We start from the raw sequence: 27227 nt of genomic DNA on the forward strand, positions 1-27227 counted from the left end.
GGCAATATAGGAAATAATTATGAGCGGCAGTATAGGAAATAATTAATGGTGGAGGGGCAGTATAGGAAATAATTAATTTGAGGGGAAGTATAGGAAATAATTAATGGTGGAGGGGCAGTATAGGAAATAATTAATTTGAGGGACAGTATAGGAGATAATTAATTTGAGGGGCAACATAGGGAATAATTATAAAGGGGCAGTATAGGAAATAATTAATTTGAGGGGAAATATAGGAAATAATTAATTTGATGGGCAGTATAGGAAATAATTAATGGTGAGGGGCAGGAAAGGAAATTATTAATGGTGAGGGGCAGTATAGAAAATAATTAGTTATGAGGGGCAGTATAGGAAATAATTATGAGGGGCAGTATAGGAAATAATTAATGGTGGAGGGGTAGTATAGGAAATAATTAATTATGAGGGGCAGCATAGGAAATAATAAATTATGAGGGGCAGCATAGGAAATAATTAATGGTGGAGGGGCAGTATAGGAAATAATTAATTTGAGGGGCAGTATAGGAAATAATTAATTTTGAGGGGCAGTATAGGAAATAATTATGGGGGGCAGTATAGGAAATAATTAATAGTGGAGGGGCAGTAAAGGAAATAATTATGAGGGACAGCATAGGAAATAATTAATTATGAGGGGCAGTATAGGAGATAATTTATTCGAGGGGCAACATAGGGAATAATTATGAAGGGCAGTATAGAAAATAATTAATGGTGAGGGGCAGCATAGGAAATAATTAATGGTGGGGGGCAGTATAGGAAATAATTAATGGTGAGGGGCAGTATAGGAAATAATTAATGGTGAGGGGCAGCATAGGAAATAATTAATGGTGGGGGGCAGTATAGGAAATAATTAATGGTGAGGGGCAGCATAGGAAATAATTAATGGTGGAGGGGCAGTATAGCAAATAATTAATTTGAGGGGAAGTATAGGAAATAATTAATTTGAGAGGAAGTATAGGAAATAATTAATGGTGGAGGGGCAGTATAGGAAATAATTAATTTAGGGGCAGTATAGGAAATCATTAATTTGAGGGGCAGGATAGGAAATAATTAATGGTGAGGGGCAGCATAGGAAATAATTAATTTGAGGGGCAGGATAGGAAATAATTAATGGTGAGGGGCAGCATAGGAAATAATTAATGGTGGAGGGGCAGTATAGGAAATAACTAATTTGAGGGGAAATATAGGAAATAATTAATTTGAGGGGCAATATAGGAAATAATTAATTTTGAGGGGCAGTATAGGAAATAATTATGAGGGGCAGTATAGGAAATAATTAATGGTGAGGGGCAGTATAGGAAATAATTAATGGTGGAGGGGCAGTATAGGAAATAATTAATTTGAGGGGAAGTATAGGAAATAATTAATTTGAGGGGAAGTATAGGAAATAATTAATGGTGGAGGGGCAGTATAGGAAATAATTAATGGTGAGGGGCAGGAAAGGAAATTATTAATGGTGAGGGGCAGTATAGAAAATAATTAATTATGAGGGGCAGTATAGGAAATAATTATGAGGGGCAGTATAGGAAATAATTAATGGTGGAGGGGTAGTATAGGAAATAATTAATTATGAGGGGCAGCATAGGAAATAATAAATTATGAGGGGCAGCATAGGAAATAATTAATGGTGGAGGGGCAGTATAGGAAATAATTAATTTGAGGGGCAGTATAGGAAATAATTAATGGTGAGGGGCAGTATAGGAACTAATTAATGATGGAGGGGCAGTATAGGAAATAATTAATGGTGAAGGGGCAGTAAAGGAAATAATTATGAGGGACAGCATAGGAAATAATTAATTATGAGGGGCAGTATAGGAGATAATTTATTCGAGGGGCAACATAGGGAATAATTATGAGGGGCAGTATAGAAAATAATTAATGGTGAGGGGCAGCATAGGAAATAATTAATGGTGGGGGGCAGTATAGGAAATAATTAATGGTGAGGGGCAGTATAGGAAATAATTAATGGTGAGGGGCAGCATAGGAAATAATTAATGGTGGGGGGCAGTATAGGAAATAATTAATGGTGAGGGGCAGCATAGGAAATAATTAATGGTGGAGGGCAGTATAGGAAATAATTAATTTGAGGGGAAGTATAGGAAATAATTAATTTGAGAGGAAGTATAGGAAATAATTAATGGTGGAGGGGCAGTATAGGAAATAATTAATTTGAGGGGCAGTATAGGAAATCATTAATTTGAGGGGCAGGATAGGAAATAATTAATGGTGAGGGGCAGCATAGGAAATAATTAATTTGAGGGGCAGGATAGGAAATAATTAATGGTGAGGGGCAGCATAGGAAATAATTAATGGTGGAGGGGCAGTATAGGAAATAATTAATTTGAGGGGCAGTATAGGAAATAATTATGAGGGGCAGTATAGGAAATAATTAATGGTGGAGGGGCAGTATAGGAAATAATTAATGGTGGAGGGGCAGTATAGGAAATAATTAATGGTGGAGGGGCAGTATAGGAAATAATTAATTTGAGGGGCAGTAGAGGAAATAATTAATGGTGAGGGGCAGTATAGGAAATAATTATGAGGGGCAGTATAGGAAATAATTAATTTGAGGGGCAGTATAGGAAATAATTATGAAGGGCAGTATAGGAAATAATTAATGGTCAGGGGCAGTATATGAAATAATTAATGGTGGAGGGGCAGTATAGGAAATAATTAATTTGAGGGGCAGTATAGGAAATAATTATGAGGAGCAGTATAGGAAATAATTAATTTGAGGGGCAGTATAGGAAATAATTAATGGTGAGGGGCAGCATAGGGAATAATTAATTATGAGGGGCAGTATAGGAAATAATTATGAGGGGCATTATAGGAAATAATTATGAGGGGCAGTATGGGAAATAATTATGAGGGGCAGTATAGGAAATAATTAATTATGAGGGGCAGTATAGGAAATAATTAATGGTGAGGGGCAGCATAGGAAATAATTAATGATAGGGGGAAGCATAGGAAATAATTAATGGTGGAGGGGCAGTATAGGATATAATTAATGGTGGGGGGCAGTATAGGAAATAATTATGAGGAGCAGTATAGGAAATAATTAATTTGAGGGGCAGTATAGGAAATAATTAATGGTGAGGGGCAGTATAGGAAATAATTAATGGTGAGGGGAAGCATAGGGAATAATTAATTATGAGGGGCAGTATAGGAAATAATTATGAGGGGCAGTATAGGAAATAATTATGAGGGGCAGTATAGGAAATAATTAATGGTGGGGGGCAGTATAGGAAATAATTAATGGTTAGGGGCAGCATAGGAAATAATTAATGGTGGAGGGGCAGTATAGGAAATAATTAATGGTGAGGGGCAGTATAGGAAATAATTAATTTTGAGGGGCAGTATAGGAAATAATTATGAGGGGCAGTATAGGAAATAATTTATGGTGAGGGGCAGTATAGGAACTAATTAATGGTGGAGGGGCAGTACAGGAAATAATTAATTTGAGGGGAAGTATAGGAAATAATTAATTTGAGGGGAAGTATAGGAAATAATTAATGGTGGAGGGGCAGTATAGGAAATAATTAATTTGAGGGACAGTATAGGAGATAATTAATTTGAGGGGCAACATAGGAAATAATTATGAGGGGCAGTATAGGAAATAATTAATTTGAGGGGAAATATAGGAAATAATTAATTTGAGGGGCAGTATAGGAAATAATTATGAGGGGCAGTATAGGAAATAATTATGAGGGGCAGTATAGGAAATAATTTATGGTGAGGGGCAGGAAAGGAAATTATTAATGGTGAGGGGCAGTATAGAAAATAATTAATTATGAGGGGCAGTAAAGGAAATAATTATGAGGGGCAGTATAGGAAATAATTAATGGTGGAGGGGTAGTATAGGAAATAATTAATTATGAGGGGTAGCATAGGAAATAATAAATTATAAGGGGCAGCATAGGAAATAATGAATGGTGGAGGGGCAGTATAGGAAATATTTAATTTGAGGGGCAGTATAGGAAATAATTAATTTTGAGGGGCAGTATAGGAAATAATTATGAGGGGCAGTATAGGAAATAATTAATGGTGAGGGGCAGTATAGGAACTAATTAATGGTGGAGGGAGAGTATAGGAAATAATTAATTTGAGGGGAAGTATAGGAAATAATTAATTTGAGGGGAAGTATAGGAAATAATTAATGGTGGAGGGGCAGTATAGGAAATAATTAATTTGAGGGACAGTATAGGAGATAATTAATTTGAGGGGCAACATAGGGAATAATTATGAGGGGCAGTATAGGAAATAATTAATTTGAGGGGAAATATAGGAAATAATTAATTTGATGGGCAGTATAGGAAATAATTATGAGGGGCAGTAAAGGAAATAATTAATTTGAGGGGAAATATAGGAAATAATTAATTTGATGGGCAGTATAGGAAATAATTATGAGGGGCAGTATAGGAAATAATTAATGGTGAGGGACAGTATAGGAAATAATTATAAGGGGCAGTATAGGAAATAATTATGAGGGGCAGTATAGGAAATAATTATGAGGGGCAGTATAGGAAATAATTAATGGTGAGGGGAAGTATAGGAAATAATTAATGGTGAGGGGCAGTATAGGAAATAATTATGAGGGGCAGTATAGGAAATAAATAATTATGAGGGGCAGTATAGGAAATAATTATGAGGGGCAGTATAGGAATTAATTATGAGGGGCAGTATAGGAAATAATTAATGGTGGAGGGGCAGTATAGGAAATAATTAATGGTGGAGGGGCAGTATAGGAAATAATTAATGGTGAGGGGCAGTATAGGAAATAATTAATGGTGAGGGGCAGTATAGGAATTAATTAATGGTGAGGGGCAGTATAGGAAATAATTAATGGTGAGGGGCAGTATATGAAATAATTATAAGGGGCAGTATAGGAAATAATTATGAGGGGCAGTATAGGAAATAATTATGAGGGGCAGTATAGGAAAGAATTAATTTGAGGGGCAGTATAGGAAATAATTAATGGTGGAGGGGCAGTATAGGAAATAATTAATGGTGGAGGGGCAGTATAGGAAATAATTAATGGTGGAGGGGCAGTATAGGAAATAATTAATTTGAGGGGCAGTAGAGGAAATAATTAATGGTGAGGGGCAGTATAGGAAATAATTATGAGGGGCAGTATAGGAAATAATTAATTTGAGGGGCAGTATAGGAAATAATTATGAAGGGCAGTATAGGAAATAATTAATGGTCAGGGGCAGTATATGAAATAATTAATGGTGGAGGGGCAGTATAGGAAATAATTAATTTGAGGGGCAGTATAGGAAATAATTATGAGGAGCAGTATAGGAAATAATTAATTTGAGGGGCAGTATAGGAAATAATTAATGGTGAGGGGCAGCATAGGGAATAATTAATTATGAGGGGCAGTATAGGAAATAATTATGAGGGGCATTATAGGAAATAATTATGAGGGGCAGTATGGGAAATAATTATGAGGGGCAGTATAGGAAATAATTAATTATGAGGGGCAGTATAGGAAATAATTAATGGTGAGGGGCAGCATAGGAAATAATTAATGATAGGGGGAAGCATAGGAAATAATTAATGGTGGAGGGGCAGTATAGGATATAATTAATGGTGGGGGGCAGTATAGGAAATAATTATGAGGAGCAGTATAGGAAATAATTAATTTGAGGGGCAGTATAGGAAATAATTAATGGTGAGGGGCAGTATAGGAAATAATTAATGGTGAGGGGAAGCATAGGGAATAATTAATTATGAGGGGCAGTATAGGAAATAATTATGAGGGGCAGTATAGGAAATAATTATGAGGGGCAGTATAGGAAATAATTAATGGTGGGGGGCAGTATAGGAAATAATTAATGGTTAGGGGCAGCATAGGAAATAATTAATGGTGGAGGGGCAGTATAGGAAATAATTAATGGTGAGGGGCAGTATAGGAAATAATTAATTTTGAGGGGCAGTATAGGAAATAATTATGAGGGGCAGTATAGGAAATAATTTATGGTGAGGGGCAGTATAGGAACTAATTAATGGTGGAGGGGCAGTACAGGAAATAATTAATTTGAGGGGAAGTATAGGAAATAATTAATTTGAGGGGAAGTATAGGAAATAATTAATGGTGGAGGGGCAGTATAGGAAATAATTAATTTGAGGGACAGTATAGGAGATAATTAATTTGAGGGGCAACATAGGAAATAATTATGAGGGGCAGTATAGGAAATAATTAATTTGAGGGGAAATATAGGAAATAATTAATTTGAGGGGCAGTATAGGAAATAATTATGAGGGGCAGTATAGGAAATAATTATGAGGGGCAGTATAGGAAATAATTTATGGTGAGGGGCAGGAAAGGAAATTATTAATGGTGAGGGGCAGTATAGAAAATAATTAATTATGAGGGGCAGTAAAGGAAATAATTATGAGGGGCAGTATAGGAAATAATTAATGGTGGAGGGGTAGTATAGGAAATAATTAATTATGAGGGGTAGCATAGGAAATAATAAATTATAAGGGGCAGCATAGGAAATAATGAATGGTGGAGGGGCAGTATAGGAAATATTTAATTTGAGGGGCAGTATAGGAAATAATTAATTTTGAGGGGCAGTATAGGAAATAATTATGAGGGGCAGTATAGGAAATAATTAATGGTGAGGGGCAGTATAGGAACTAATTAATGGTGGAGGGAGAGTATAGGAAATAATTAATTTGAGGGGAAGTATAGGAAATAATTAATTTGAGGGGAAGTATAGGAAATAATTAATGGTGGAGGGGCAGTATAGGAAATAATTAATTTGAGGGACAGTATAGGAGATAATTAATTTGAGGGGCAACATAGGGAATAATTATGAGGGGCAGTATAGGAAATAATTAATTTGAGGGGAAATATAGGAAATAATTAATTTGATGGGCAGTATAGGAAATAATTATGAGGGGCAGTAAAGGAAATAATTAATTTGAGGGGAATTATAGGAAATAATTAATTTGATGGGCAGTATAGGAAATAATTATGAGGGGCAGTATAGGAAATAATTAATGGTGAGGGACAGTATAGGAAATAATTATAAGGGGCAGTATAGGAAATAATTATGAGGGGCAGTATAGGAAATAATTATGAGGGGCAGTATAGGAAATAATTAATGGTGAGGGGAAGTATAGGAAATAATTAATGGTGAGGGGCAGTATAGGAAATAATTATGAGGGGCAGTATAGGAAATAAATAATTATGAGGGGCAGTATAGGAAATAATTATGAGGGGCAGTATAGGAATTAATTATGAGGGGCAGTATAGGAAATAATTAATGGTGGAGGGGCAGTATAGGAAATAATTAATGGTGGAGGGGCAGTATAGGAAATAATTAATGGTGAGGGGCAGTATAGGAAATAATTAATGGTGAGGGGCAGTATAGGAATTAATTAATGGTGAGGGGCAGTATAGGAAATAATTAATGGTGAGGGGCAGTATATGAAATAATTATAAGGGGCAGTATAGGAAATAATTATGAGGGGCAGTATAGGAAATAATTATGAGGGGCAGTATAGGAAAGAATTAATTTGAGGGGCAGTATAGGAAATAATTAATGGTGGAGGGGCAGTATAGGAAATAATTAATGGTGGTGGTGTAAGAAATAATTAATTATGAGGGGCTGTCTAGTAATTAATGGGGGGAAGGCATATTCAATATTTAATGGCGAGAGGTCCCAGTATATTAATTAATTAATTGGGACAATATATATAAAATAGTTCAGTAGGAGTGTGGTATATTAAATAAATAATTGAGGGGGGCCCAGTGTATTACGGATGCGGTCACATGTACCGCTATTTCTTTTTAAACTTAAGTCCGGCCCTCCAACGGTCTGAGGGGGACAGTGAACGGCCCCCTACATAAAAAGTTTGGGGACCCCTGTATTAGGGGTTTGATTGAATTAGGCACAGTCTGACGATTTTTTTTTTTTTCAAAAACTTAAAGTGACTTAAAATCCAGTTGTGTGCTGCCAGTGTAGGTTAGAAACTAGGCATACAAGAACCCATGCCTATTTTTTTTTTTTTTAAAAAGGGCAGTTAAAAGGTTGAGGTGGGCGGGGGCCAATAGTTAGTTATTATGAGCAGTATAGGAAATAATTAATGGTGAGGGGAGGTATAGGAAATATTTAATGGTGAGGGGCAGCATAGGGAATAATTACTTATGAGGGGCAGTATAGGAAATAATTATGATGGGCAGTATAGGAAATAATTATGAGGGGCAGTATAGGAAATAATTAATGGTGAGGGGCAGTATAGGAAATAATTAATGGTGAGGGGCAGTATAGGAAATAATTAATGGTGAGGGGCAGTATAGGAAATAATTAATTTGAGGGGCAGTATAGGAAATAATTAATGGTGAGGGGCAGTATAGGAAATAATTATGAGGGGCAGTATAGGAAATAATTATGAGGGGCAGTATGGGAAATAATTAATGGTGAGGGGCAGGATAGGAAATAATTAATGGTGAGGGGCAGCATAGGAAATAATTAATGGTGGGGGGCAGTATAGGAAATAATTAATTTGAGAGGAAGTATAGGAAATAATTAATGGTGGAGGGGCAGTATAGGAAATAATTAATTTGAGGGGCAGTATAGGAAATAATTAATGGTGGAGGGGCAGTATAGGAAATAATTAATTTGAGGGGCAGTATAGGAAATAATTAATTTGAGGGGCAGCATAGGAAATAATTAATGGTGAGGGGCAGCATAGGAAATAATTAATGGTGGGGGCAGTATAGAAAATAATTAATGATGAGGGGCAGCATAGGAAATAATTAATGGTGGAGGGGCAGTAAAGGAAATAATTATGAGGGACAGCATAGGAAATAATTAATTATGAGGGGCAGTATAGAAAATAATTAATGGTGAGGGGCAGCATAGGAAATTATTAATGGTGGGGGGCAGTATAGGAAATAATTAATTTGAGGGGAAGTATAGGAAATAATTAATTATGAGGGGAAGTATAGGAAATAATTAATTTTAGGGGAAGTATAGGAAATAATTAATTTGAGGGGAAGTATAGGAAATAATTAATTAGGAGGGGCAGTATAGGAAATAATTATGAGGGGCAGTATAGGAAATAATTAATGGTGAGGGGCAGCATAGGAAATAATTAATGGTGGGGGGCAGTATAGGAAATAATTAATGGTGAGGGGCAGCATAGGAAATAATTAATGGTGGGGGGCAGTATAGGAAATAATTAATGGTGAGGGGCAGCATAGGAAATAATTAATGGTGGAGGGGCAGTATAGGAAATAATTAATGGTGAGGGGCAGGATAGGAAATAATTAATGGCGAGGGGCAGTATAGAAAATAATTAATTATGAGGGGCAGTATAGGAAATAATTATGAGGGGCAGTAAAGGAAATAATTATGAGGGGCAGTATAGGAAATAATTAATGGTGAGGGGCAGCATAGGAAATAATTAATTATGAGGGGCAGTATAGGAAATAATTAATGGTGAGGGGCAGCATAGGAAATAATAAATGGTGGGGGGCAGTATAGGAAATAATTAATGGTTAGGGGCAGCATAGGAAATAATTAATGGTGGAGGGGCAGTATAGGAAATAATTAATTTGAGGGGCAGTATAGGAAATAATTAATTTTGAGGGGCAGTATAGGAAATAATTATGAGGGGCAGTATAGGAAATAATTAATGGTGGGGGGCAGTATAGGAAATAATTAATGGTTAGGGGCAGCATAGGAAATAATTAATGGTGGAGGGGCAGTATAGGAAATAATTAATGGTGAGGGGCAGTATAGGAAATAATTAATTTTGAGGGGCAGTATAGGAAATAATTATGAGGGGCAGTATAGGAAATAATTAATGGTGAGGGGCAGTATAGGAACTAATTAATGGTGGAGGGGCAGTACAGGAAATAATTAATTTGAGGGGAAGTATAGGAAATAATTAATTTGAGGGGAAGTATAGGAAATAATTAATGGTGGAGGGGCAGTATAGGAAATAATTAATTTGAGGGACAGTATAGGAGATAATTAATTTGAGGGGCAACATAGGAAATAATTATGAGGGGCAGTATAGGAAATAATTAATTTGAGGGGAAATATAGGAAATAATTAATTTGAGGGGCAGTATAGGAAATAATTATGAGGGGCAGTATAGGAAATAATTATGAGGGGCAGTATAGGAAATAATTTATGGTGAGGGGCAGGAAAGGAAATTATTAATGGTGAGGGGCAGTATAGAAAATAATTAATTATGAGGGGCAGTATAGGAAATAATTATGAGGGGCAGTATAGGAAATAATTAATGGTGAGGGGCAGCATAGGAAATAATAAATGGTGGGGGGCAGTATAGGAAATAATTAATGGTTAGGGGCAGCATAGGAAATAATTAATGGTGGAGGGGCAGTATAGGAAATAATTAATTTGAGGGGCAGTATAGGAAATAATTAATTTTGAGGGGCAGTATAGGAAATAATTATGAGGGGCAGTATAGGAAATAATTAATGGTGGGGGGCAGTATAGGAAATAATCAATGGTTAGGGGCAGCATAGGAAATAATTAATGGTGGAGGGGCAGTATAGGAAATAATTAATGGTGAGGGGCAGTATAGGAAATAATTAATTTTGAGGGGCAGTATAGGAAATAATTATGAGGGGCAGTATAGGAAATAATTAATGGTGAGGGGCAGTATAGGAACTAATTAATGGTGGAGGGGCAGTACAGGAAATAATTAATTTGAGGGGAAGTATAGTAAATAATTAATTTGAGGGGAAGTATAGGAATTAATTAATGGTGGAGGGGCAGTATAGGAAATAATTAATTTGAGGGACAGTATAGGAGATAATTAATTTGAGGGGCAACATAGGAAATAGTTATGAGGGGCAGTATAGGAAATAATTAATTTGAGGGGAAATATAGGAAATAATTAATTTGAGGGGCAATATAGGAAATAATTATGAGCGGCAGTATAGGAAATAATTAATGGTGGAGGGGCAGTATAGGAAATAATTAATTTTAAGGGGAAGTATAGGAAATAATTAATGGTGGAGGGGCAGTATAGGAAATAATTAATTTGAGGGACAGTATAGGAGATAATTAATTTGAGGGGCAACATAGGGAATAATTATAAAGGGGCAGTATAGGAAATAATTAATTTGAGGGGAAATATAGGAAATAATTAATTTGATGGGCAGTATAGGAAATAATTAATGGTGAGGGGCAGGAAAGGAAATTATTAATGGTGAGGGGCAGTATAGAAAATAATTAGTTATGAGGGGCAGTATAGGAAATAATTATGAGGGGCAGTATAGGAAATAATTAATGGTGGAGGGGTAGTATAGGAAATAATTAATTATGAGGGGCAGCATAGGAAATAATAAATTATGAGGGGCAGCATAGGAAATAATTAATGGTGGAGGGGCAGTATAGGAAATAATTAATTTGAGGGGCAGTATAGGAAATAATTAATTTTGAGGGGCAGTATAGGAAATAATTATGGGGGGCAGTATAGGAAATAATTAATAGTGGAGGGGCAGTAAAGGAAATAATTATGAGGGACAGCATAGGAAATAATTAATTATGAGGGGCAGTATAGGAGATAATTTATTCGAGGGGCAACATAGGGAATAATTATGAGGGGCAGTATAGAAAATAATTAATGGTGAGGGGCAGCATAGGAAATAATTAATGGTGGGGGGCAGTATAGGAAATAATTAATGGTGAGGGGCAGTATAGGAAATAATTAATGGTGAGGGGCAGCATAGGAAATAATTAATGGTGGGGGGCAGTATAGGAAATAATTAATGGTGAGGGGCAGCATAGGAAATAATTAATGGTGGAGGGGCAGTATAGCAAATAATTAATTTGAGGGGAAGTATAGGAAATAATTAATTTGAGAGGAAGTATAGGAAATAATTAATGGTGGAGGGGCAGTATAGGAAATAATTAATTTAGGGGCAGTATAGGAAATCATTAATTTGAGGGGCAGGATAGGAAATAATTAATGGTGAGGGGCAGCATAGGAAATAATTAATTTGAGGGGCAGGATAGGAAATAATTAATGGTGAGGGGCAGCATAGGAAATAATTAATGGTGGAGGGGCAGTATAGGAAATAACTAATTTGAGGGGAAATATAGGAAATAATTAATTTGAGGGGCAATATAGGAAATAATTAATTTTGAGGGGCAGTATAGGAAATAATTATGAGGGGCAGTATAGGAAATAATTAATGGTGAGGGGCAGTATAGGAAATAATTAATGGTGGAGGGGCAGTATAGGAAATAATTAATTTGAGGGGAAGTATAGGAAATAATTAATTTGAGGGGAAGTATAGGAAATAATTAATGGTGGAGGGGCAGTATAGGAAATAATTAATGGTGAGGGGCAGGAAAGGAAATTATTAATGGTGAGGGGCAGTATAGAAAATAATTAATTATGAGGGGCAGTATAGGAAATAATTATGAGGGGCAGTATAGGAAATAATTAATTTGAGGGGCAGTATAGGAAATAATTATGAAGGGCAGTATAGGAAATAATTAATGGTCAGGGGCAGTATATGAAATAATTAATGGTGGAGGGGCAGTATAGGAAATAATTAATTTGAGGGGCAGTATAGGAAATAATTATGAGGAGCAGTATAGGAAATAATTAATTTGAGGGGCAGTATAGGAAATAATTAATGGTGAGGGGCAGCATAGGGAATAATTAATTATGAGGGGCAGTATAGGAAATAATTATGAGGGGCATTATAGGAAATAATTATGAGGGGCAGTATGGGAAATAATTATGAGGGGCAGTATAGGAAATAATTAATTATGAGGGGCAGTATAGGAAATAATTAATGGTGAGGGGCAGCATAGGAAATAATTAATGATAGGGGGAAGCATAGGAAATAATTAATGGTGGAGGGGCAGTATAGGATATAATTAATGGTGGGGGGCAGTATAGGAAATAATTATGAGGAGCAGTATAGGAAATAATTAATTTGAGGGGCAGTATAGGAAATAATTAATGGTGAGGGGCAGTATAGGAAATAATTAATGGTGAGGGGAAGCATAGGGAATAATTAATTATGAGGGGCAGTATAGGAAATAATTATGAGGGGCAGTATAGGAAATAATTATGAGGGGCAGTATAGGAAATAATTAATGGTGGGGGGCAGTATAGGAAATAATTAATGGTTAGGGGCAGCATAGGAAATAATTAATGGTGGAGGGGCAGTATAGGAAATAATTAATGGTGAGGGGCAGTATAGGAAATAATTAATTTTGAGGGGCAGTATAGGAAATAATTATGAGGGGCAGTATAGGAAATAATTTATGGTGAGGGGCAGTATAGGAACTAATTAATGGTGGAGGGGCAGTACAGGAAATAATTAATTTGAGGGGAAGTATAGGAAATAATTAATTTGAGGGGAAGTATAGGAAATAATTAATGGTGGAGGGGCAGTATAGGAAATAATTAATTTGAGGGACAGTATAGGAGATAATTAATTTGAGGGGCAACATAGGAAATAATTATGAGGGGCAGTATAGGAAATAATTAATTTGAGGGGAAATATAGGAAATAATTAATTTGAGGGGCAGTATAGGAAATAATTATGAGGGGCAGTATAGGAAATAATTATGAGGGGCAGTATAGGAAATAATTTATGGTGAGGGGCAGGAAAGGAAATTATTAATGGTGAGGGGCAGTATAGAAAATAATTAATTATGAGGGGCAGTAAAGGAAATAATTATGAGGGGCAGTATAGGAAATAATTAATGGTGGAGGGGTAGTATAGGAAATAATTAATTATGAGGGGTAGCATAGGAAATAATAAATTATAAGGGGCAGCATAGGAAATAATGAATGGTGGAGGGGCAGTATAGGAAATAATTAATTTGAGGGGCAGTATAGGAAATAATTAATTTTGAGGGGCAGTATAGGAAATAATTATGAGGGGCAGTATAGGAAATAATTAATGGTGAGGGGCAGTATAGGAACTAATTAATGGTGGAGGGAGAGTATAGGAAATAATTAATTTGAGGGGAAGTATAGGAAATAATTAATTTGAGGGGAAGTATAGGAAATAATTAATGGTGGAGGGGCAGTATAGGAAATAATTAATTTGAGGGACAGTATAGGAGATAATTAATTTGAGGGGCAACATAGGGAATAATTATGAGGGGCAGTATAGGAAATAATTAATTTGAGGGGAAATATAGGAAATAATTAATTTGATGGGCAGTATAGGAAATAATTATGAGGGGCAGTAAAGGAAATAATTAATTTGAGGGGAAATATAGGAAATAATTAATTTGATGGGCAGTATAGGAAATAATTATGAGGGGCAGTATAGGAAATAATTAATGGTGAGGGACAGTATAGGAAATAATTATAAGGGGCAGTATAGGAAATAATTATGAGGGGCAGTATAGGAAATAATTATGAGGGGCAGTATAGGAAATAATTAATGGTGAGGGGAAGTATAGGAAATAATTAATGGTGAGGGGCAGTATAGGAAATAATTATGAGGGGCAGTATAGGAAATAAATAATTATGAGGGGCAGTATAGGAAATAATTATGAGGGGCAGTATAGGAATTAATTATGAGGGGCAGTATAGGAAATAATTAATGGTGGAGGGGCAGTATAGGAAATAATTAATGGTGGAGGGGCAGTATAGGAAATAATTAATGGTGAGGGGCAGTATAGGAAATAATTAATGGTGAGGGGCAGTATAGGAATTAATTAATGGTGAGGGGCAGTATAGGAAATAATTAATGGTGAGGGGCAGTATATGAAATAATTATAAGGGGCAGTATAGGAAATAATTATGAGGGGCAGTATAGGAAATAATTATGAGGGGCAGTATAGGAAAGAATTAATTTGAGGGGCAGTATAGGAAATAATTAATGGTGGAGGGGCAGTATAGGAAATAATTAATGGTGGTGGTGTAAGAAATAATTAATTATGAGGGGCTGTCTAGTAATTAATGGGGGGAAGGCATATTCAATATTTAATGGCGAGAGGTCCCAGTATATTAATTAATTAATTGGGACAATATATATAAAATAGTTCAGTAGGAGTGTGGTATATTAAATAAATAATTGAGGGGGGCCCAGTGTATTACGGATGCGGTCACATGTACCGCTATTTCTTTTTAAACTTAAGTCCGGCCCTCCAACGGTCTGAGGGGGACAGTGAACGGCCCCCTACATAAAAAGTTTGGGGACCCCTGTATTAGGGGTTTGATTGAATTAGGCACAGTCTGACGATTTTTTTTTTTTTCAAAAACTTAAAGTGACTTAAAATCCAGTTGTGTGCTGCCAGTGTAGGTTAGAAACTAGGCATACAAGAACCCATGCCTATTTTTTTTTTTTTTAAAAAGGGCAGTTAAAAGGTTGAGGTGGGCGGGGGCCAATAGTTAGTTATTATGAGCAGTATAGGAAATAATTAATGGTGAGGGGAGGTATAGGAAATATTTAATGGTGAGGGGCAGCATAGGGAATAATTAATTATAAGGGGCAGTATAGGAAATAATTATGATGGGCAGTATAGGAAATAATTATGAGGGGCAGTATAGGAAATAATTAATGGTGAGGGGCAGTATAGGAAATAATTAATGGTGAGGGGCAGTATAGGAAATAATTAATGGTGAGGGGCAGTATAGGAAATAATTAATTTGAGGGGCAGTATAGGAAATAATTAATGGTGAGGGGCAGTATAGGAAATAATTATGAGGGGCAGTATAGGAAATAATTATGAGGGGCAGTATGGGAAATAATTAATGGTGAGGGGCAGGATAGGAAATAATTAATGGTGAGGGGCAGCATAGGAAATAATTAATGGTGGGGGGCAGTATAGGAAATAATTAATTTGAGAGGAAGTATAGGAAATAATTAATGGTGGAGGGGCAGTATAGGAAATAATTAATTTGAGGGGCAGTATAGGAAATAATTAATGGTGGAGGGGCAGTATAGGAAATAATTAATTTGAGGGACAGTATAGGAAATAATTAATTTGAGGGGCAGCATAGGAAATAATTAATGGTGAGGGGCAGCATAGGAAATAATTAATGGTGGGGGCAGTATAGAAAATAATTAATGATGAGGGGCAGCATAGGAAATAATTAATGGTGGAGGGGCAGTAAAGGAAATAATTATAAGGGACAGCATAGGAAATAATTAATTATGAGGGGCAGTATAGAAAATAATTAATGGTGAGGGGCAGCATAGGAAATAATTAATGGTGGGGGGCAGTATAGGAAATAATTAATGGTGAGGGGCAGTATAGGAAATAATTAATGGTGAGGGGCAGCATAGGAAATAATTAATGGTGGGGGGCAGTATAGGAAATAATTAATGGTGAGGGGCAGCATAGGAAATAATTAATGGTGGAGGGCAGTATAGGAAATAATTAATTTGAGGGGAAGTATAGGAAATAATTAATTTGAGAGGAAGTATAGGAAATAATTAATGGTGGAGGGGCAGTATAGGAAATAATTAATTTGAGGGGCAGTATAGGAAATCATTAATTTGAGGGGCAGGATAGGAAATAATTAATGGTGAGGGGCAGCATAGGAAATAATTAATTTGAGGGGCAGGATAGGAAATAATTAATGGTGAGGGGCAGCATAGGAAATAATTAATGGTGGAGGGGCAGTATAGGAAATAATTAATTTGAGGGGCAGTATAGGAAATAATTATGAGGGGCAGTATAGGAAATAATTAATGGTGGAGGGGCAGTATAGGAAATAATTAATGGTGGAGGGGCAGTATAGGAAATAATTAATGGTGGAGGGGCAGTATAGGAAATAATTAATTTGAGGGGCAGTAGAGGAAATAATTAATGGTGAGGGGCAGTATAGGAAATAATTATGAGGGGCAGTATAGGAAATAATTAATTTGAGGGGCAGTATAGGAAATAATTATGAAGGGCAGTATAGGAAATAATTAATGGTCAGGGGCAGTATATGAAATAATTAATGGTGGAGGGGCAGTATAGGAAATAATTAATTTGAGGGGCAGTATAGGAAATAATTATGAGGAGCAGTATAGGAAATAATTAATTTGAGGGGCAGTATAGGAAATAATTAATGGTGAGGGGCAGCATAGGGAATAATTAATTATGAGGGGCAGTATAGGAAATAATTATGAGGGGCATTATAGGAAATAATTATGAGGGGCAGCATGGGAAATAATTATGAGGGGCAGTATAGGAAATAATTAATTATGAGGGGCAGTATAGGAAATAATTAATGGTGAGGGGCAGCATAGGAAATAATTAATGATAGGGGGAAGCATAGGAAATAATTAATGGTGGAGGGGCAGTATAGGATATAATTAATGGTGGGGGGCAGTATAGGAAATAATTATGAGGAGCAGTATAGGAAATAATTAATTTGAGGGGCAGTATAGGAAATAATTAATGGTGAGGGGCAGTATAGGAAATAATTAATGGTGAGGGGAAGCATAGGGAATAATTAATTATGAGGGGCAGTATAGGAAATAATTATGAGGGGCAGTATAGGAAATAATTATGAGGGGCAGTATAGGAAATAATTAATGGTGGGGGGCAGTATAGGAAATAATTAATGGTTAGGGGCAGCATAGGAAATAATTAATGGTGGAGGGGCAGTATAGGAAATAATTAATGGTGAGGGGCAGTATAGGAAATAATTAATTTTGAGGGGCAGTATAGGAAATAATTATGAGGGGCAGTATAGGAAATAATTTATGGTGAGGGGCAGTATAGGAACTAATTAATGGTGGAGGGGCAGTACAGGAAATAATTAATTTGAGGGGAAGTATAGGAAATAATTAATTTGAGGGGAAGTATAGGAAATAATTAATGGTGGAGGGGCAGTATAGGAAATAATTAATTTGAGGGACAGTATAGGAGATAATTAATTTGAGGGGCAACATAGGAAATAATTATGAGGGGCAGTATAGGAAATAATTAATTTGAGGGGAAATATAGGAAATAATTAATTTGAGGGGCAGTATAGGAAATAATTATGAGGGGCAGTATAGGAAATAATTATGAGGGGCAGTATAGGAAATAATTTATGGTGAGGGGCAGGAAAGGAAATTATTAATGGTGAGGGGCAGTATAGAAAATAATTAATTATGAGGGGCAGTAAAGGAAATAATTATGAGGGGCAGTATAGGAAATAATTAATGGTGGAGGGGTAGTATAGGAAATAATTAATTATGAGGGGTAGCATAGGAAATAATAAATTATAAGGGGCAGCATAGGAAATAATGAATGGTGGAGGGGCAGTATAGGAAATATTTAATTTGAGGGGCAGTATAGGAAATAATTAATTTTGAGGGGCAGTATAGGAAATAATTATGAGGGGCAGTATAGGAAATAATTAATGGTGAGGGGCAGTATAGGAACTAATTAATGGTGGAGGGAGAGTAAAGGAAATAATTAATTTGAGGGGAAGTATAGGAAATAATTAATTTGAGGGGAAGTATAGGAAATAATTAATGGTGGAGGGGCAGTATAGGAAATAATTAATTTGAGGGACAGTATAGGAGATAATTAATTTGAGGGGCAACATAGGGAATAATTATGAGGGGCAGTATAGGAAATAATTAATTTGAGGGGAAATATAGGAAATAATTAATTTGATGGGCAGTATAGGAAATAATTATGAGGGGCAGTAAAGGAAATAATTAATTTGAGGGGAAATATAGGAAATAATTAATTTGATGGGCAGTATAGGAAATAATTATGAGGGGCAGTATAGGAAATAATTAATGGTGAGGGACAGTATAGGAAATAATTATAAGGGGCAGTATAGGAAATAATTATGAGGGGCAGTATAGGAAATAATTATGAGGGGCAGTATAGGAAATAATTAATGGTGAGGGGAAGTATAGGAAATAATTAATGGTGAGGGGCAGTATAGGAAATAATTATGAGGGGCAGTATAGGAAATAAATAATTATGAGGGGCAGTATAGGAAATAATTATGAGGGGCAGTATAGGAATTAATTATGAGGGGCAGTATAGGAAATAATTAATGGTGGAGGGGCAGTATAGGAAATAATTAATGGTGGAGGGGCAGTATAGGAAATAATTAATGGTGAGGGGCAGTATAGGAAATAATTAATGGTGAGGGGCAGTATAGGAATTAATTAATGGTGAGGGGCAGTATAGGAAATAATTAATGGTGAGGGGCAGTATATGAAATAATTATAAGGGGCAGTATAGGAAATAATTATGAGGGGCAGTATAGGAAATAATTATGAGGGGCAGTATAGGAAAGAATTAATTTGAGGGGCAGTATAGGAAATAATTAATGGTGGAGGGGCAGTATAGGAAATAATTAATGGTGGTGGTGTAAGAAATAATTAATTATGAGGGGCTGTCTAGTAATTAATGGGGGGAAGGCATATTCAATATTTAATGGCGAGAGGTCCCAGTATATTAATTAATTAATTGGGACAATATATATAAAATAGTTCAGTAGGAGTGTGGTATATTAAATAAATAATTGAGGGGGGCCCAGTGTATTACGGATGCGGTCACATGTACCGCTATTTCTTTTTAAACTTAAGTCCGGCCCTCCAACGGTCTGAGGGGGACAGTGAACGGCCCCCTACATAAAAAGTTTGGGGACCCCTGTATTAGGGGTTTGATTGAATTAGGCACAGTCTGACGATTTTTTTTTTTTTCAAAAACTTAAAGTGACTTAAAATCCAGTTGTGTGCTGCCAGTGTAGGTTAGAAACTAGGCATACAAGAACCCATGCCTATTTTTTTTTTTTTTAAAAAGGGCAGTTAAAAGGTTGAGGTGGGCGGGGGCCAATAGTTAGTTATTATGAGCAGTATAGGAAATAATTAATGGTGAGGGGAGGTATAGGAAATATTTAATGGTGAGGGGCAGCATAGGGAATAATTACTTATGAGGGGCAGTATAGGAAATAATTATGATGGGCAGTATAGGAAATAATTATGAGGGGCAGTATAGGAAATAATTAATGGTGAGGGGCAGTATAGGAAATAATTAATGGTGAGGGGCAGTATAGGAAATAATTAATGGTGAGGGGCAGTATAGGAAATAATTAATTTGAGGGGCAGTATAGGAAATAATTAATGGTGAGGGGCAGTATAGGAAATAATTATGAGGGGCAGTATAGGAAATAATTATGAGGGGCAGTATGGGAAATAATTAATGGTGAGGGGCAGGATAGGAAATAATTAATGGTGAGGGGCAGCATAGGAAATAATTAATGGTGGGGGGCAGTATAGGAAATAATTAATTTGAGAGGAAGTATAGGAAATAATTAATGGTGGAGGGGCAGTATAGGAAATAATTAATTTGAGGGGCAGTATAGGAAATAATTAATGGTGGAGGGGCAGTATAGGAAATAATTAATTTGAGGGGCAGTATAGGAAATAATTAATTTGAGGGGCAGCATAGGAAATAATTAATGGTGAGGGGCAGCATAGGAAATAATTAATGGTGGGGGCAGTATAGAAAATAATTAATGATGAGGGGCAGCATAGGAAATAATTAATGGTGGAGGGGCAGTAAAGGAAATAATTATGAGGGACAGCATAGGAAATAATTAATTATGAGGGGCAGTATAGAAAATAATTAATGGTGAGGGGCAGCATAGGAAATTATTAATGGTGGGGGGCAGTATAGGAAATAATTAATTTGAGGGGAAGTATAGGAAATAATTAATTATGAGGGGAAGTATAGGAAATAATTAATTTTAGGGGAAGTATAGGAAATAATTAATTTGAGGGGAAGTATAGGAAATAATTAATTAGGAGGGGCAGTATAGGAAATAATTATGAGGGGCAGTATAGGAAATAATTAATGGTGAGGGGCAGCATAGGAAATAATTAATGGTGGGGGGCAGTATAGGAAATAATTAATGGTGAGGGGCAGCATAGGAAATAATTAATGGTGGGGGGCAGTATAGGAAATAATTAATGGTGAGGGGCAGCATAGGAAATAATTAATGGTGGAGGGGCAGTATAGGAAATAATTAATGGTGAGGGGCAGGATAGGAAATAATTAATGGCGAGGGGCAGTATAGAAAATAATTAATTATGAGGGGCAGTATAGGAAATAATTATGAGGGGCAGTAAAGGAAATAATTATGAGGGGCAGTATAGGAAATAATTAATGGTGAGGGGCAGCATAGGAAATAATTAATTATGAGGGGCAGTATAGGAAATAATTAATGGTGAGGGGCAGCATAGGAAATAATAAATGGTGGGGGGCAGTATAGGAAATAATTAATGGTTAGGGGCAGCATAGGAAATAATTAATGGTGGAGGGGCAGTATAGGAAATAATTAATTTGAGGGGCAGTATAGGAAATAATTAATTTTGAGGGGCAGTATAGGAAATAATTATGAGGGGCAGTATAGGAAATAATTAATGGTGGGGGGCAGTATAGGAAATAATTAATGGTTAGGGGCAGCATAGGAAATAATTAATGGTGGAGGGGCAGTATAGGAAATAATTAATGGTGAGGGGCAGTATAGGAAATAATTAATTTTGAGGGGCAGTATAGGAAATAATTATGAGGGGCAGTATAGGAAATAATTAATGGTGAGGGGCAGTATAGGAACTAATTAATGGTGGAGGGGCAGTACAGGAAATAATTAATTTGAGGGGAAGTATAGGAAATAATTAATTTGAGGGGAAGTATAGGAAATAATTAATGGTGGAGGGGCAGTATAGGAAATAATTAATTTGAGGGACAGTATAGGAGATAATTAATTTGAGGGGCAACATAGGAAATAATTATGAGGGGCAGTATAGGAAATAATTAATTTGAGGGGAAATATAGGAAATAATTAATTTGAGGGGCAGTATAGGAAATAATTATGAGGGGCAGTATAGGAAATAATTATGAGGGGCAGTATAGGAAATAATTTATGGTGAGGGGCAGGAAAGGAAATTATTAATGGTGAGGGGCAGTATAGAAAATAATTAATTATGAGGGGCAGTATAGGAAATAATTATGAGGGGCAGTATAGGAAATAATTAATGGTGAGGGGCAGCATAGGAAATAATAAATGGTGGGGGGCAGTATAGGAAATAATTAATGGTTAGGGGCAGCATAGGAAATAATTAATGGTGGAGGGGCAGTATAGGAAATAATTAATTTGAGGGGCAGTATAGGAAATAATTAATTTTGAGGGGCAGTATAGGAAATAATTATGAGGGGCAGTATAGGAAATAATTAATGGTGGGGGGCAGTATAGGAAATAATCAATGGTTAGGGGCAGCATAGGAAATAATTAATGGTGGAGGGGCAGTATAGGAAATAATTAATGGTGAGGGGCAGTATAGGAAATAATTAATTTTGAGGGGCAGTATAGGAAATAATTATGAGGGGCAGTATAGGAAATAATTAATGGTGAGGGGCAGTATAGGAACTAATTAATGGTGGAGGGGCAGTACAGGAAATAATTAATTTGAGGGGAAGTATAGTAAATAATTAATTTGAGGGGAAGTATAGGAATTAATTAATGGTGGAGGGGCAGTATAGGAAATAATTAATTTGAGGGACAGTATAGGAGATAATTAATTTGAGGGGCAACATAGGAAATAGTTATGAGGGGCAGTATAGGAAATAATTAATTTGAGGGGAAATATAGGAAATAATTAATTTGAGGGGCAATATAGGAAATAATTATGAGCGGCAGTATAGGAAATAATTAATGGTGGAGGGGCAGTATAGGAAATAATTAATTTTAAGGGGAAGTATAGAAAATAATTAATGGTGGAGGGGCAGTATAGGAAATAATTAATTTGAGGGACAGTATAGGAGATAATTAATTTGAGGGGCAACATAGGGAATAATTATAAAGGGGCAGTATAGGAAATAATTAATTTGAGGGGAAATATAGGAAATAATTAATTTGATGGGCAGTATAGGAAATAATTAATGGTGAGGGGCAGGAAAGGAAATTATTAATGGTGAGGGGCAGTATAGAAAATAATTAGTTATGAGGGGCAGTATAGGAAATAATTATGAGGGGCAGTATAGGAAATAATTAATGGTGGAGGGGTAGTATAGGAAATAATTAATTATGAGGGGCAGCATAGGAAATAATAAATTATGAGGGGCAGCATAGGAAATAATTAATGGTGGAGGGGCAGTATAGGAAATAATTAATTTGAGGGGCAGTATAGGAAATAATTAATTTTGAGGGGCAGTATAGGAAATAATTATGGGGGGCAGTATAGGAAATAATTAATAGTGGAGGGGCAGTAAAGGAAATAATTATGAGGGACAGCATAGGAAATAATTAATTATGAGGGGCAGTATAGGAGATAATTTATTCGAGGGGCAACATAGGGAATAATTATGAGGGGCAGTATAGAAAATAATTAATGGTGAGGGGCAGCATAGGAAATAATTAATGGTGGGGGGCAGTATAGGAAATAATTAATGGTGAGGGGCAGTATAGGAAATAATTAATGGTGAGGGGCAGCATAGGAAATAATTAATGGTGGGGGGCAGTATAGGAAATAATTAATGGTGAGGGGCAGCATAGGAAATAATTAATGGTGGAGGGGCAGTATAGCAAATAATTAATTTGAGGGGAAGTATAGGAAATAATTAATTTGAGAGGAAGTATAGGAAATAATTAATGGTGGAGGGGCAGTATAGGAAATAATTAATTTAGGGGCAGTATAGGAAATCATTAATTTGAGGGGCAGGATAGGAAATAATTAATGGTGAGGGGCAGCATAGGAAATAATTAATTTGAGGGGCAGGATAGGAAATAATTAATGGTGAGGGGCAGCATAGGAAATAATTAATGGTGGAGGGGCAGTATAGGAAATAACTAATTTGAGTGGAAATATAGGAAATAATTAATTTGAGGGGCAATATAGGAAATAATTAATTTTGAGGGGCAGTATAGGAAATAATTATGAGGGGCAGTATAGGAAATAATTAATGGTGAGGGGCAGTATAGGAAATAATTAATGGTGGAGGGGCAGTATAGGAAATAATTAATTTGAGGGGAAGTATAGGAAATAATTAATTTGAGGGGAAGTATAGGAAATAATTAATGGTGGAGGGGCAGTATAGGAAATAATTAATGGTGAGGGGCAGGAAAGGAAATTATTAATGGTGAGGGGCAGTATAGAAAATAATTAATTATGAGGGGCAGTATAGGAAATAATTATGAGGGGCAGTATAGGAAATAATTAATTTGAGGGGCAGTATAGGAAATAATTATGAAGGGCAGTATAGGAAATAATTAATGGTCAGGGGCAGTATATGAAATAATTAATGGTGGAGGGGCAGTATAGGAAATAATTAATTTGAGGGGCAGTATAGGAAATAATTATGAGGAGCAGTATAGGAAATAATTAATTTGAGGGGCAGTATAGGAAATAATTAATGGTGAGGGGCAGCATAGGGAATAATTAATTATGAGGGGCAGTATAGGAAATAATTATGAGGGGCATTATAGGAAATAATTATGAGGGGCAGTATGGGAAATAATTATGAGGGGCAGTATAGGAAATAATTAATTATGAGGGGCAGTATAGGAAATAATTAATGGTGAGGGGCAGCATAGGAAATAATTAATGATAGGGGGAAGCATAGGAAATAATTAATGGTGGAGGGGCAGTATAGGATATAATTAATGGTGGGGGGCAGTATAGGAAATAATTATGAGGAGCAGTATAGGAAATAATTAATTTGAGGGGCAGTATAGGAAATAATTAATGGTGAGGGGCAGTATAGGAAATAATTAATGGTGAGGGGAAGCATAGGGAATAATTAATTATGAGGGGCAGTATAGGAAATAATTATGAGGGGCAGTATAGGAAATAATTATGAGGGGCAGTATAGGAAATAATTAATGGTGGGGGGCAGTATAGGAAATAATTAATGGTTAGGGGCAGCATAGGAAATAATTAATGGTGGAGGGGCAGTATAGGAAATAATTAATTTGAGGGGCAGTATAGGAAATAATTAATGGTGAGGGGCAGTATAGGAAATAATTATGAGGGGCAGTATAGGAAATAATTATGAGGGGCAGTATGGGAAATAATTAATGGTGAGGGGCAGGATAGGAAATAATTAATGGTGAGGGGCAGCATAGGAAATAATTAATGGTGGGGGGCAGTATAGGAAATAATTAATTTGAGAGGAAGTATAGGAAATAATTAATGGTGGAGGGGCAGTATAGGAAATAATTAATTTGAGGGGCAGTATAGGAAATAATTAATGGTGGAGGGGCAGTATAGGAAATAATTAATTTGAGGGACAGTATAGGAAATAATTAATTTGAGGGGCAGCATAGGAAATAATTAATGGTGAGGGGCAGCATAGGAAATAATTAATGGTGGGGGCAGTATAGAAAATAATTAATGATGAGGGGCAGCATAGGAAATAATTAATGGTGGAGGGGCAGTAAAGGAAATAATTATAAGGGACAGCATAGGAAATAATTAATTATGAGGGGCAGTATAGAAAATAATTAATGGTGAGGGGCAGCATAGGAAATAATTAATGGTGGGGGGCAGTATAGGAAATAATTAATGGTGAGGGGCAGTATAGGAAATAATTAATGGTGAGGGGCAGCATAGGAAATAATTAATGGTGGGGGGCAGTATAGGAAATAATTAATGGTGAGGGGCAGCATAGGAAATAATTAATGGTGGAGGGCAGTATAGGAAATAATTAATTTGAGGGGAAGTATAGGAAATAATTAATTTGAGAGGAAGTATAGGAAATAATTAATGGTGGAGGGGCAGTATAGGAAATAATTAATTTGAGGGGCAGTATAGGAAATCATTAATTTGAGGGGCAGGATAGGAAATAATTAATGGTGAGGGGCAGCATAGGAAATAATTAATTTGAGGGGCAGGATAGGAAATAATTAATGGTGAGGGGCAGCATAGGAAATAATTAATGGTGGAGGGGCAGTATAGGAAATAATTAATTTGAGGGGCAGTATAGGAAATAATTATGAGGGGCAGTATAGGAAATAATTAATGGTGGAGGGGCAGTATAGGAAATAATTAATGGTGGAGGGGCAGTATAGGAAATAATTAATGGTGGAGGGGCAGTATAGGAAATAATTAATTTGAGGGGCAGTAGAGGAAATAATTAATGGTGAGGGGCAGTATAGGAAATAATTATGAGGGGCAGTATAGGAAATAATTAATTTGAGGGGCAGTATAGGAAATAATTATGAAGGGCAGTATAGGAAATAATTAATGGTCAGGGGCAGTATATGAAATAATTAATGGTGGAGGGGCAGTATAGGAAATAATTAATTTGAGGGGCAGTATAGGAAATAATTATGAGGAGCAGTATAGGAAATAATTAATTTGAGGGGCAGTATAGGAAATAATTAATGGTGAGGGGCAGCATAGGGAATAATTAATTATGAGGGGCAGTATAGGAAATAATTATGAGGGGCATTATAGGAAATAATTATGAGGGGCAGTATGGGAAATAATTATGAGGGGCAGTATAGGAAATAATTAATTATGAGGGGCAGTATAGGAAATAATTAATGGTGAGGGGCAGCATAGGAAATAATTAATGATAGGGGGAAGCATAGGAAATAATTAATGGTGGAGGGGCAGTATAGGATATAATTAATGGTGGGGGGCAGTATAGGAAATAATTATGAGGAGCAGTATAGGAAATAATTAATTTGAGGGGCAGTATAGGAAATAATTAATGGTGAGGGGCAGTATAGGAAATAATTAATGGTGAGGGGAAGCATAGGGAATAATTAATTATGAGGGGCAGTATAGGAAATAATTATGAGGGGCAGTATAGGAAATAATTATGAGGGGCAGTATAGGAAATAATTAATGGTGGGGGGCAGTATAGGAAATAATTAATGGTTAGGGGCAGCATAGGAAATAATTAATGGTGGAGGGGCAGTATAGGAAATAATTAATGGTGAGGGGCAGTATAGGAAATAATTAATTTTGAGGGGCAGTATAGGAAATAATTATGAGGGGCAGTATAGGAAATAATTTATGGTGAGGGGCAGTATAGGAACTAATTAATGGTGGAGGGGCAGTACAGGAAATAATTAATTTGAGGGGAAGTATAGGAAATAATTAATTTGAGGGGAAGTATAGGAAATAATTAATGGTGGAGGGGCAGTATAGGAAATAATTAATTTGAGGGACAGTATAGGAGATAATTAATTTGAGGGGCAACATAGGAAATAATTATGAGGGGCAGTATAGGAAATAATTAATTTGAGGGGAAATATAGGAAATAATTAAT

Source organism: Engystomops pustulosus, unplaced genomic scaffold (assembly GCF_040894005.1).
Source record: "Engystomops pustulosus unplaced genomic scaffold, aEngPut4.maternal MAT_SCAFFOLD_18, whole genome shotgun sequence".
Lineage (NCBI taxonomy): Eukaryota > Metazoa > Chordata > Amphibia > Anura > Leptodactylidae > Engystomops > Engystomops pustulosus.